Source organism: Manis pentadactyla, chromosome 11 (genome assembly GCF_030020395.1).
Source record: "Manis pentadactyla isolate mManPen7 chromosome 11, mManPen7.hap1, whole genome shotgun sequence".
NCBI lineage: Eukaryota > Metazoa > Chordata > Mammalia > Pholidota > Manidae > Manis > Manis pentadactyla.
Window position 1 is genome coordinate 122,665,640 of NC_080029.1, and position 12,122 is coordinate 122,677,761.

General features: G+C 56.2%; 1 protein-coding gene across 11 annotated transcripts in view; it reads left to right on the forward strand.

The window, feature by feature from the left end:
- LINGO1 (leucine rich repeat and Ig domain containing 1) overlaps positions 1–12,122 on the forward strand; it is a 212,163-nt gene that overhangs the window by 14,583 nt on the left and 185,458 nt on the right. For all 11 annotated transcript variants that reach the window (XR_008992683.1, XR_005029263.2, XR_008992684.1 and 8 more), the window contains exon 2: positions 6,891–7,008. The gene's annotated coding sequence lies outside the window, so the exon portion shown is untranslated. The remainder of the gene's footprint in view (positions 1–6,890; positions 7,009–12,122) is intronic.

Sequence of the window (12,122 nt, forward strand, 5' to 3'; positions counted from 1 at the left end):
GAGAGTTTTGGGGGGCCCCCTGAGCTCATGTGGCCTTGGCCTGGCTGCCTCTCCTGCTCAGTGCTTCTGTCCAGTCCCTGGGTTCCCTTGGCCCCATAATGAAGTCCCAGGCTCATAAAGAAACCTCTTGCTCCTGTCCTCTCTGGAGTCACTGTTGTGTGGAGGTGGTGACTGTGGTACACAAGAAGGGCTTGGGCCCTGCAGGCCTGGCTGGCAGTGCGGGACAGCCAGGGCAGCCTGCTCTGCATTCCAGGAGGGAGAGGGGCTCAGGCCACTGCCAGGTGGGAGTACACGCAGCCCTACAGACTGGAGCTTTACCCCTGGACGACCTTCTGCACATTCAGAATGGGCTCACAGGGACCACCTTGTGTAGCCCTAGGGTGTATGATGGGGAAACTGAGGCCCAGAGAGTCTGAGAATGAGACCCACCCCCTCTGACCTCTGCACTGCCCAGCCTGTGCTCTCACCCCTGTGTGGTGAGGCACCCACCCCAGCAGGGCAGGCCTGCCCCCCTTGGACAGCTCCTCCCTCTGATTCACACAGGGATCCTGGCTGGGGCCTGGGCTGCAGGAACTGTACTAGCCCCTCCCCGCAAGGGTCCCTCTGATGAGCTGGTGGACACGGAGGCCCTGAGAGTTCTCTCTTGGAAGGCCAGCCTTGCTCTGTTCCTGCTCGGTAGCTCTGAATCTTCTGGTCTGTGAGCCTCGGGGGGAATTTGATGAAAGCCGTGGCCCTGTATCTGAGACAGGTACACCTCCTCACCAACTGTGTGCATAAATTTGCATCCAGTTCTGTGTAGTTTTGGTGCTCACAGACCTCCTAAGTACCCCCTCTCTCGGGATTCCAGTTAGGACCTCTTGCTTTAATCATTTCCCAGGTGACATGGTTAATGTTACCTATCATGCTGGCCTAGGACATGAAGCTAGGTGTCTCAGTCCCCAGGCCACCTCTTTCTGCTCTACCTTACTGTCTTATTAAGGTTCCACGGGGTGCCTACTGGCGGCTGAGTGTTGCAATAACCTGTTCATTCTTTGCACACACTTTAGGCCCTGATACTTCACCTGTGCCAGATTTGGCTGAACTCTAGTGCAGAGAGGTGCAAGACCCACACCCTGTCCTTGGGACGTCACACCTGTGCTTCGCGGACCCACCCGAGCCTCCCTCTTTGGGAGTACTGCACACCTGCACACTGAGCCCTTCCATTGTGCCCATGGGGCTGCCCACCCTCTTTTTGCACAGGGGGAAACATGCCCCCAGCTCCCCTGTTACTTTTCCTTCTCCTCTTCCTCTCCCTCCCCAGCACAGGAATCCAGTAAGAGCCCAGAGCTGAGCCTCAAAACCCCCTCCCCTGGAGTTTTCTGCAAAGGCCTCTCCCACAATGCCCTCCCCTCCTTGGGTCTCCTGAGCCTCAGGCTAGGGTTCCCCAAGACTGTGATGTCCCAGGGTTGCCTGGACTCCTAGGGATACCTCCCATCTCAGCCCTGGAGGGCTGGACCCCTGCCGAGGAGCCAGAGACCCTGGCTTTAGTCCCAGCTGGTCTGGATTGCCTGTGGGACCTTGGGCAACCTTCTGCCCTATCACCTTGGTTTGGGTTGTGGACTGCTGGCTCCACCGTCTCCAGCTGAGGTTCTCTAACTGGTCCTAGAGCCTTGATGTCCCAGAAGGGGCCTGGAGGCCACCGGGGCAGGGATAGGGCTGGATGGACCCCTCCCCTTTTGACCACAGCAGGGTGGCTTGTATCTGCATTTTATATTAGGGTCCAGTCAGGAATTAAAGGAAAAGCCCATTGGCTCTTTATTGATTTTGTTTTTCTGATTACAAAAGAAAATCCAACAATGCATTTACGGATAATGGAGACCATTAAAGCTCCCTTGTCCCTATCCTAGGAGGCGATCACTGTAACGTCTGCATATTGTCCTCCAGCTTTCTGGGGGCATATACCAAAAAACTGTTATTTATAAAAATGGGCTCGTTCTGAAATAGCATTGTACAACTTGATTTTTTTTTGTCATAGATGTGTGCCTCCTGTGAATGGCTGCCGAGTATTCCATAGTATGGATGTGCTATATTTTATTTGAACATTCTTTTATTGATAAACATTTAGGCCATTTCCAATTTCTTTTTTGTACACAATTCTGCTACGAGCATCCTTGAATATTTATATGTGAGTGCCTGTGCTATCATTTCCGTAGGAGAAGCTCCTAAAAGTGGGATGACTAGGTTGTTAGGGTGTGCGTGGGTTTAAAATGTTACTCAGTATTGCCAAATTGCCCTTGCAAAGTTTGAGCCAGTTTTCCCTCCCTCCAGTGGTCAGTGAGCTCTCCCACATCCTTGCCAGCCCTGGTTGTTATCAATCATTTAAATTTTTCCCAACCTGATGGGCAAAAAATGGTATCCTCTTATTTTCATTTGGGTTTCCCGGATTGCTAGTGAGATAGAACATATTTTCATATGTTTATTCGCCAATTTAATTCTCTTTCTCTTCAGATTTTTAATTCACTGACAATTTTTTTCTTATTGATTTGTAGGGGCTCTTTGTATATTAGTGATGTTTCCCTCTAGTGTCTCACTTGCCTTTTAACATTATTTATAGTGTCTTTTGCTGTACAGATGTTTTATATGCTGTGTAGTCAGATTTATCAAACTTCCACTTTATGGCTGCTCCTGGATTTCATGTCTGGCATAGAAAGACTCCCCCCGCGGCACAAGATTTCATTTCAAGTAAGAATTTAATTGCTGGCCAATCTTCTCAAAACCCCAGTCCGTAGGTTCCCCCTGGCAGCTGAAGCACTGGGTCTGGGGGAGGGAGAGACGGGCCTGCCTGTCTGTTTTCATCTCTCTGCCTTTCCTTCTGTCTGTCTGGCTCTGGGGTTGCAGTCGCCCTGCCTGTCTTTGGGCCTCTGTCTCCTTGTTTTCCCTTCCCCAGTTGGTCTGCCATTGGGCAGTAGTAATCAGGGACATGAGAAGGCAGCTGTGGCTGCCCTCAGTGGGCTGGGCTGGGCTGGGCTGGGCTGGGCTGGGCTGGCACCATCAGAGAATGTGCTCCCCACACCCTCCACCTGCCAGCCTAACCCCGTCATGTGGGCTGGCAGGGCAGGCCCTGTCCCAGTTCTCTTCCTCAGAGAAACTCATTCCCTGCTGGGAGCCTGCGGCCAGGCTCTCAGCTAATCCAAGTCCCTCCTCCACCAAGAAGCCTTCCCAGACAACCCCTCCCTTCTGTCCCCACCGTCTTTCTCCAGCCTGCATTGTCAGCACTGAGCAACCTGGGGTCCACCTGGCCACCTCTCGGCATCTTGGTTTCCACCTGCATAAAACAGGTCCTGAGAGTCTGTACCAGCTGCTGGGAGGCATGGCCCAGGTGGGGTGCAGTGCGGCTGGCGGGTCTTCCAAGCCCAGCTCTGGACGGTGTCCCCTCTTGCTCTCTCAGTACTACCCCGCGTCTTCCCCCAAAAACACTACAGGAGAGAATTTGCTGGCTGCTCACAAAGGGATGGGACCTGGATTCCACGAGGGTCATGCCTGATGACCACGGCTTCCTTGTTTAACGCCCCCTGCCCCAGGCCCAGTGCAGTGCCTGGCTCACGGGGGTGCCTAGGAAAGGAAGCCTGAGCAGGGAAAGAATGGGCAGTGCGGGGAGGTGCTGAGCCTTGGGGGAGGCTGGCAGTCTAGGCGCCAATATCCTCTGACCTTTTCTGTGGAAAAAGCATTTCCCTCATGGTTTGTCATTTCTAGGGACTGAGGGTGCTAGTGGGGAACACACCCATTGCCTGCTGGAAGTGATGGCCTCAGGCGGGCCTCCACGTGGAGGCCATTGGGCGGCTTAGGCTGAGGCAGCGGCTGAGAGACAGGCAGGGAAGCCCGGAAGTCTCTTTGAAGGTTGGCTCAGAAGTGCGTGACTGAAATCTCCGAGGTCGCTTTTTCTGGGCTCCTGCAGCCCTCTGGACCTCTGCGCCAGCACCCTCTCTCTGACCATGAGGCCTGTCTCCTCTCTGAGACCCTGGCGGGCAGGTATGATGGCCTTCACATCTCTGTATCTCAGTTACCAAGCACAAAACGGGCACTTAGCAGAAGTAGAATGAATGAATGGAAGGAAGGGAAGGGAAGGGAAGGGAAGGGACCCTCGTTGTGCCTCAGTCTCCTTGTCCATATTATGGGCCTGTGCTTCTCAGGCTCTGTGGCTCTGTGACTGTGTTCACCAGAGCAGGCCCATGCTCACGTTTCTTTATCTTTCTCTTACACACATGCACACATACCAACACCATCCTTTTTGATCACAGTGTTCACTGAGCACCTACTGGGTACCAGCCCCCCGCAGTACTGAACCCACTTTGGCAGCAGCCTGCAGTAGCCATTTTCATGGAGTCTCCTGTTCCCCAGGGCACGTGTTAATTCTGCTGAACACACAGGCATCTGATTCCCAGAGCTCCCTGGGCTCCACTGAGGGGCGAGGAACCCGCGGGCAAGCAGGAGGCCTCCCCGTCTGCTGTGGTCCCCCTGGCCGTGTGATCCCCTTTGCCCACCGAGGCTGGGGGGCCTGCGGCTGAGATTTCATGCCCTCCGTGGGACTCGGCACACTGGCAGGCCTCCTGTCTGGAAGAGCGCCTGGCTCCCACTGTGATTCCCTGCCCGAATCATCATCATGCTCTGCCTGTGGTCCCATTTCCATGGCAACTCCTGTGATGCCACAGAGGAGAGTAGGAGCTTCAGGAATGTTTGGGGAGAAGGGAGCGAGAGGCCCGTTCATCGTCTTGGAACATGGCAGCTGGGGGCGTGGCGTGGCTCTGCGGGAACGTGTGCCCTGCCAGCTCAGGTGGACCTGGGCTTGGGGCCACCAGCCAGGAGTCTGGAGGCTTGCCAGCGACAGGGCTCCCTGGGTGTGCCTGGGCCTGGCCGGCTTGTGCCAGGCTACCCAGAGCCAGCTAGGGTGGCTACTGAGGGCACCTCTGCCTGGTAAGCCTGGTTTGGACGACCCAGGCCTGAAGAACCAACTACCCAGGCTCTTGCTGCCCTTTTGACCCAGGCTGGCACCACTATGTGCTGTCCTCTCCTCTGGGGTCAGCAGCTACTGAGAGGCCCCCCCTGGGGCCTGCTGGCATCAGGGTGTGTAGTTTGGGACCAGTAAACTGGGGTGCTAGGCAGGCGCTCTCTTACCAGGTCCACACTGTTTGTGGCTCCATTGTCAAGACAAGAAAACTAAGGTTGGCCCCGGAACCTGCTCCGTGCCCATTTCTCTGCCTCCTCGGAGAAGTTTGCCGCCCATGAAAGAAAACTCATCTTTCCAACGAGTCCCTTTATCTTCTCTTCACCTGCTATGTAGATGAGAAACTCTAGCCTACCGTGTTGGCTAGAAAACCCACCATTTTATCTTAGACTTGGAATGTTGATTTGGGGAGTTACTCAGAAGCCTTTGCCAGCTCTGCCCACATGTTGGCAACCATCCCGGAGCCTCATCCGTCCATGCTTCCATCAATCCCACCTGGAAGGCCTGTGAGTCCCCCAGGCCTGTGATGGACGGTGCCTTATGGACCATATGGGAATCAGGACGGACGGGCAGCGATGGCCTGGCCTCCTACAGAAGCAGGGAGCTGCTGGCCCCTGTGAGGGCTGCCAGGGGCCAGGCCCAAGTATTTGCCAGCCCTCCAATTTCCCTTTCACCACTGTGCAACCTCTGAGTACCACCTGCACTCATGTTTTTTTTAATCCTTGTCTTTGTGTTGATTCATTCTTTAAGGTGGATTACCCGGTGTGCCCAAGCCACACACCTGTGAAATCACAGCTGTGATTTGCCTGTCATTAAAAAAAAAAAAAAACACAGAAAAAGAAACGCATACCCGTGAAAATAAAAATGTTTGTGTACCACCTGGAATCCCCTTGTGCACCTCTAACGGTGTGTGTCCCACACCTAGAGACACACTGGTTGGACTGGAACCTCTTGGCAACAGCTCCGGAAGGGATTCTGGTATCTGAGGGTTGAGGACAGTCAGGCTCAGATGCGGAAGCTCTGCCCAGGACCACACGGCAGCACCGTGGGGAGCTGGGGCCCAGCCTGCGTCTTGGGGCTCCCGGCCCCAGGCCCCTGCCGAGGAGACAGGGCTCCCTAGTGGAGCATGGGGGGCCTGGGGGCCAAGCCGTTCCTGGAGAATGTTTGGTGAAGGAACAAACCAGGAGAGGTGGGGGGAGGAAGGGAAGGGTGGGTGGGAGCTGCAGGGATCCTTGGGACCTGCGGGTGCTGAGGCTCAGGCCCAAGGAGAGGCACCCTCGGTGCCCCACCCGCACCCCTGTCGGGGGCCAGCCCCTGAGCCGGGAGCTGGGCCGGGAAGGAAGGCAGGCGCTGGCGGGGTCCGGATACGTAGTGGGCACCCGGCCATGTGTCCCTGCCCTTCTTGTATCTTCCCAACAGTCCCAGCAGTGGGGATGGTGTCCCCATTTTATGGAGAAGGGAAGTAAGGCTCAGAGTCTTGACTTTCTCAAGGTCACAGCCAATGGGGGGGGCACATTCAGCACCTTGCCTGGAGCCAGAAACCCCGCCATTCCTAGAGCCCCACCTGCCCCAGCTGTTGGCGTGTGTGTGTGTGTGCGCACGCACATATCAGTGAGTGAGAGCATGTGTGTAAGTGCCAGCGTGTCAGTGATGTGTGGACATGTCACCAAGGAAGGGCATGTGACGGTATGAGTGTGCAAGCACAAGTGTGAGCGTGCCGGCGTGAGTGTATGTGAGTGTGTAAGTCTGATATGTCAGCAGGAGAGAGCATGTGCACGTGTCCATGTGTGCGGTGTTCACTGCCTGACCAGGCGGGGTCTGACCTGTGTGTGTGCAGGACGCCCCCGCTCCTGGGACTGCCTCCTGCCGCACCCACTCCCAACTGACAGCTCACCTCTTTCTCCCACAGGCCCCTGTGCCCACAGACTCTGAGTGTCCAGTGCCCGCAGGCAGAGGGGGCAACTGAGTCAAGCCCAGGCTGACACCCCCAGCCCAGTTATACTCCCCAAACACCTCCCTGGCCTGAGGTAAGAAGCTACTCTGGGCTGCTGGGTGGAGGGTGGGTGGCATGGACCATCGGGGGCGGGGCTGGGATGTGGGGTCCCTGAAGGAGAGGCTGTGGAATAGCACCCCTACTTCCTAAGGATCCCTGCAGCCCCCACCTGTGTCTTTCTGGAAATGCCCCTGTATGTCCCTCCCCACATGAAGTCAAGTCCGGGAGGCTGATCTTGCTGTGCCACTTTTTTCCTGCCCTGCTGTGGGGTGTTCTGGGCAACATGGTTTCATGGATGTGCCCGCCGATGGGTCCCTGGGCAGCGTGGGAAGTCTTAGTGCTGAGCTGAAGGGCTCTGTCCTTGGTCCTGTTACATGATGACCAGATGGGCGCCTGACTCCAGGTCAGGAGGGAGTGGGGACACGTGGACTGGCACAGTCAGAGTCCAAGAGACTGTCAGGGGTCCGGCACTCTCCAGCACGAGGAGCTGAGCAGGCTCCGAGTCAGGGTGCTGAGCCAGACACCATCAGAGCAGGACGGGGCTCAGCCCCAGCTCTGCGCATGTGACAAGCGCCGGCAGCCAAGTGACCTTGCCTCTGAGTGAGCCAAGTAGATGGCCTCTTGGGCTGAATCACAAGGAGTGGGACACCCAGCATGGGGGTGATGACTGGCCCTCCCACCCCGTGCCTCATGTGTGGGCCCAGGGAGAGACTCGGCAGTCCTGAGAGGTGGATGGTGGGGAGGAAGGCAGACCTGGGTTGCTGTCTGGCTTGGTACCTGGTTTGGTTGTGACCCTGGACAAGTGACTCCCACCCTTTATGTGGGCTGACCCCGATCTTGATAGGCCTCTGTGACCCCTGAGAAGGCTGCAGAGGGGCTTTGCTAAATAAAGGGAATGCAGGCTGCACTGGAGTTTCATCCCCATTTTTCAGAGGAAGACCTGGTGGCTTAGCAGGGCAGCAGACCTTGAACCCCTTCTGAAGGATGGGGGACAGTGTGGTGTGGCCACAGCTTACCTGACACCGTGCTCCCATCCTGGAAGCTGATGGGTCCTGGCAGGGGGCAGATGGCTGGGTTTGCATCCAAGCACTAGGCCTTGCTCTCAAGTCCCGTTATCTCCATCAAAATATTCCTGCTAATCAGTCAGTTCTGGGTGCACTGAGCAGCTAATTAGCCCCTCCAGTTTAACCTGTAATTGCTGCTGGGAGATGGGGAGAGGGGATGTGAACAGAGTTATCTGCAAGGCAGCCAGGGGTGATGGGAGGGCTGGGGGCAGGGGTGTCAGGAAGGGGGGCTGCAGCAGGCTGGCTGCTGTCCAGGTGGACAGCAAGGGGCCCCAGGAAGGAAGCTCAGTGGGCAGAGAGATGGGGGGACCTAACCAGAGTGGAGGCCGCTCTCTCAGATGGGGGGGTCTGCTTGGAGGAGGGGATGCCTGGGCTGAAACTTGGAGGCTGTAGGATTCTTATTAAATGTTCTATTTTTCTGATTATTAAAAAAAATGTAAGTTTTCTAGAAATTTGAGCACTCAGGTGTTGTGTCCCTCAGTCTTTTACAAAACAGTTATTTATGACATAATTGGAATCAAACTGTACTGTTTTCTAGCTTGCCTTTTGCATTGAATACTATACCAATATAATTTTCCCATCGTTAAATGCTCCTCTGTGATGTGATTTTTAATGGCAGCATAGTGTTCCAGCCTGTGTGTGCCACCGCGTGTTTAACAATTCTCTGTCATGTGTTTTGATTGTTTCCACTGGTGTGTCATTACACATAGCGCCTGGGTGAACAAGATGATGTGTGTAGGGTTTTGATGGGTAGCAGGGGTAGGTTTAGGGTGTAGAGGTAGGGGACTTCGGAGCGTCTGGGGAGTCGTTGCCCAGGACAGGGCAGGGCTGGTCCTGAGGAGCCTTGGAGGTGCTCTGAGTTGAGACATAACTCAGCAAAGCTTCGGGCCCCTGGAGAAAGTCCAGACCCTCTTGCCATCTCCCACCTCCTCCTCCAGCACTGCCGTGGTCCGAGGGGAGGAAGGGGTGGCTGGGTGGGGAAGAGCAGGCAACGCTGGGGGCCCAGGCGTCACAGCCCTTGACTTCTCGCTTACTGGCAGGGTCAGTGACATTTAAATCAAGCCCGGCTCCCTAGCAAGCCCCGCCCAGGCCTGCTCCTTGCCGGAGGGATTCACGCACTGGCTTTTAACACTTACCGACTCCTGAACCAGTGTGGCCAGGCAGATAGGCCTCCCTCCGTCCCCTCAGTGGGCAGTGGGAGGAGGCCCATGTCCAAGAGAGCCAGTGAGAGGGCTTGGGCTGGGGTGCTTCTTCCAGGAAGCCTCTCTGACCTGGGAGGACCCAGCCAGTGGCCCCTTTCCAGAGCTCCCCTCCCTTGTGCACATACATTCACCCCAGCATGCTCACGTGCTGGGTGGGATTGCTCATGGGGGAGGGGCTGTTTCTCCCCAAGCTGAGGGGGCTCCTGGGGCAAACCTAGCCTGATGTGCCCCCTCTCCTTCCTTGTGGCGTATACCAGGTACTTACTGAAGTCATTCATTTGTTCAATGGCTCATTTGTGGTTTATTTTACACAATCTTACTGGACCTCTGCTATGTGGCAGGAACTGTTCTGCCTACCCAGGGTGGATAAGTTATACTAGGTAATTACCTTCATAGAGCATAAATTCTAACAGAGCAGACCAAAAAAAAAAAACCCAGATAAGTAAATTAATAATATAGGACTAGAGAATAGTAAGTGTTGTGGAGAAAAATGAGTCAGAAAGGGAGCAAGCATGCAGGCGGGGACATTCTTTGCACAGTGGTCAGGACAAGGCCTCTCTGGGGAGTGGGCTTTAGGAGTGGGACAGGCCCTTGGAGGTCTGGACAGGCTTTTTGCTGGGAGAAGCCGGTGGGAACGGGGGGCTGAGAAGTGGGCCTCAAGTGAGAGAGTGTGAAGGCAGGAGATTCATGGCTCACAGGCTCCCTCTCACTGCCTTGTAGGAGAGACGTGGGAGACAGGCCGAGGCAGGGAGCCTGGCAGGGTGGCTAGGAGGCCCCAGCATCAGTCTGGAGAGGGAGGCCTGGCAGGCCTGGGTGTGCAGGAGCGGCTGAGTGGAGGGAACCAGAGAGCTGGCTGTGGGCTGGGAGCTGCAGCGGTCAGAGCCTCGGACAGGCGGCTGCTGGGGCCTTTGCCTAAGCCAGCAATGGGGAGCCAAGGATGGATCTGGAGGGAAAAGGAGGAGGCGTGTTTGGAAGTACGTGTGAGATGCCCACATTCGCGCAGAGAGGCGCTCCCACCGCGGGTGTGTAAGGCTGCCGCTGAGGGCGGAGGCAGGGGCTGGGCATGTCCGGAATTCGTCTGCCTGGGGAGGGTGTGGATTCAGAGCCTCTGGGCCTGGACAAGGTCGTGTAGAGGAGGAATCCGGGCCTCACCCGTCAGGGTGCCCCAGCCTGGGGGGACCCCCTGCCCGTGGAACGGCCTGCTACCCCAGCTTTGCAGGCTCTCCGGGCCCACCGGCAGGAAGGAACTGCTGCTCACTTGCTTCCAGCTCCTCCTCCCAAGGGCCTGCTGGTGGCCGCCGTCCTCCGTCATCTTCTTCAGGGTTGCTGTGGTCAGACAGTGAGGTGCTGATTCTGGGCCCAATCCTCTCGCCCTTTCCTCCCCACAGGGAGCCTCATGTGGTGAGTGTGGGGCAGCCGAGGCCCCTCTGAGCCCTACTGGTGGTCATTACTGCAGGCCTGCCTCAGCGGCTCCTCGCCGTCGAAGGCTGAAATCTGAACTCCTGGTAACTCAAGGCCTTTCACGATCTGCCTCAAGCCCACCCTTCCTGCCCCCCTTCTTTCCAGCAGGTGACTCTCCTCCTCTATCCCCCACAAACGCCAGGCTCAGTCTCACCTTTTATCACCCACTGGCTCCACCCAGACTCATGCGGGAGAATGCAGGTGTCCCTAAGAGTGTGGCCTCTGACCTTTACTTGCCCACCGGCAGGGATGGGGACCTTCCTCTCTGCAGGAGAGTCCGGGCTCTGAAGGTAGCTCTTCCTTGTGCTGGCTGGACCTGACCCCCTGAAGCCTCCGTGGATGGGCCTAGGCTCCACAAGGGGCAGGGGCCGCATCTGGCACCTGGCAGCCCTCCCTTCCCACTCCCAGACCCGCTGGGGGCCCTGGCCTATGGTGCGGACTCAGGTGATGTCTGTGGCTCAGTGGTTGGAGCACTCACCTCTATCTCTGCCTGCCCAGAGCAACTCCCCTGTGTTCAGGCTGTGGCTGTGGCCACGCCAGCCAGCCCCCTGTGTGTCTCTATCGATCCAGCTGTCCCCATGAGTGCTGAGGGCTTTTAGCCTTCCTAGAGCACATCCCATCATTCAACTCACCTTATTCTTAACGCAGCCACGTGGAATGTGGATGCTGTTAACCTGTTCATTCTTCCAACAAACTTTTATCGAGTGCCTACTACACGCTAAGCAGTGTGCAGGGGATGATGGAAACAAACCAAGGTTTAGAGAGGGGTGGGGGCTTGTCCAATGTCAACAGCTACCGGGGTCTGTAGGTGCATGAATTTGCTAGGTCTGCTGTAACAAAGTGCCATAAACTGGGGGGCTTCTGTTTCAGTTCTGGAGGTGGGAAGTCGGAACTCAGGTGTCAGCACCACTGGGTGCTTCTGAGGCTGTGAGGGGAGGTCTCTTCCAGGCCTTTCTCCCTGGCATCTAGAGGGCCCTCTTCCCCTGCCTATCTCTTCTCACATGTTCTTCTGGGTTCCAGGATGTCCAAACTTCCCCTTCTTACGAGGACCCCAGCCATATTGGATTAAGGGCCCCTGTACTCCAGTACGACTTCATCCTAATGAGCTCGTTACATCTGCAGTGACCCAATTCCCAGATAAGATCATGTTCTGAAGTTCAACATATAAATTAGGGGGTGCACAATTCAACTCATGAGCGTGTGACCAGCCTGGGATTTCCAAAGCAGGGAACTGTCCCATGGGGGACCAGGCGGCCCCGGTGATGGCGAGCTCTCAGTGCCCTGAGGTGTGCATCGGGACTGTGGAGGCTGCCCTCAGCTGTCAGGGAGGGAGATTTCCCACATCAGGACTGAGACCAGGGTTTCTCAGAGGTCTGTTTCAGCTGGGATGTTATTCGGGGCCCAGGAACATGGTACCTGCT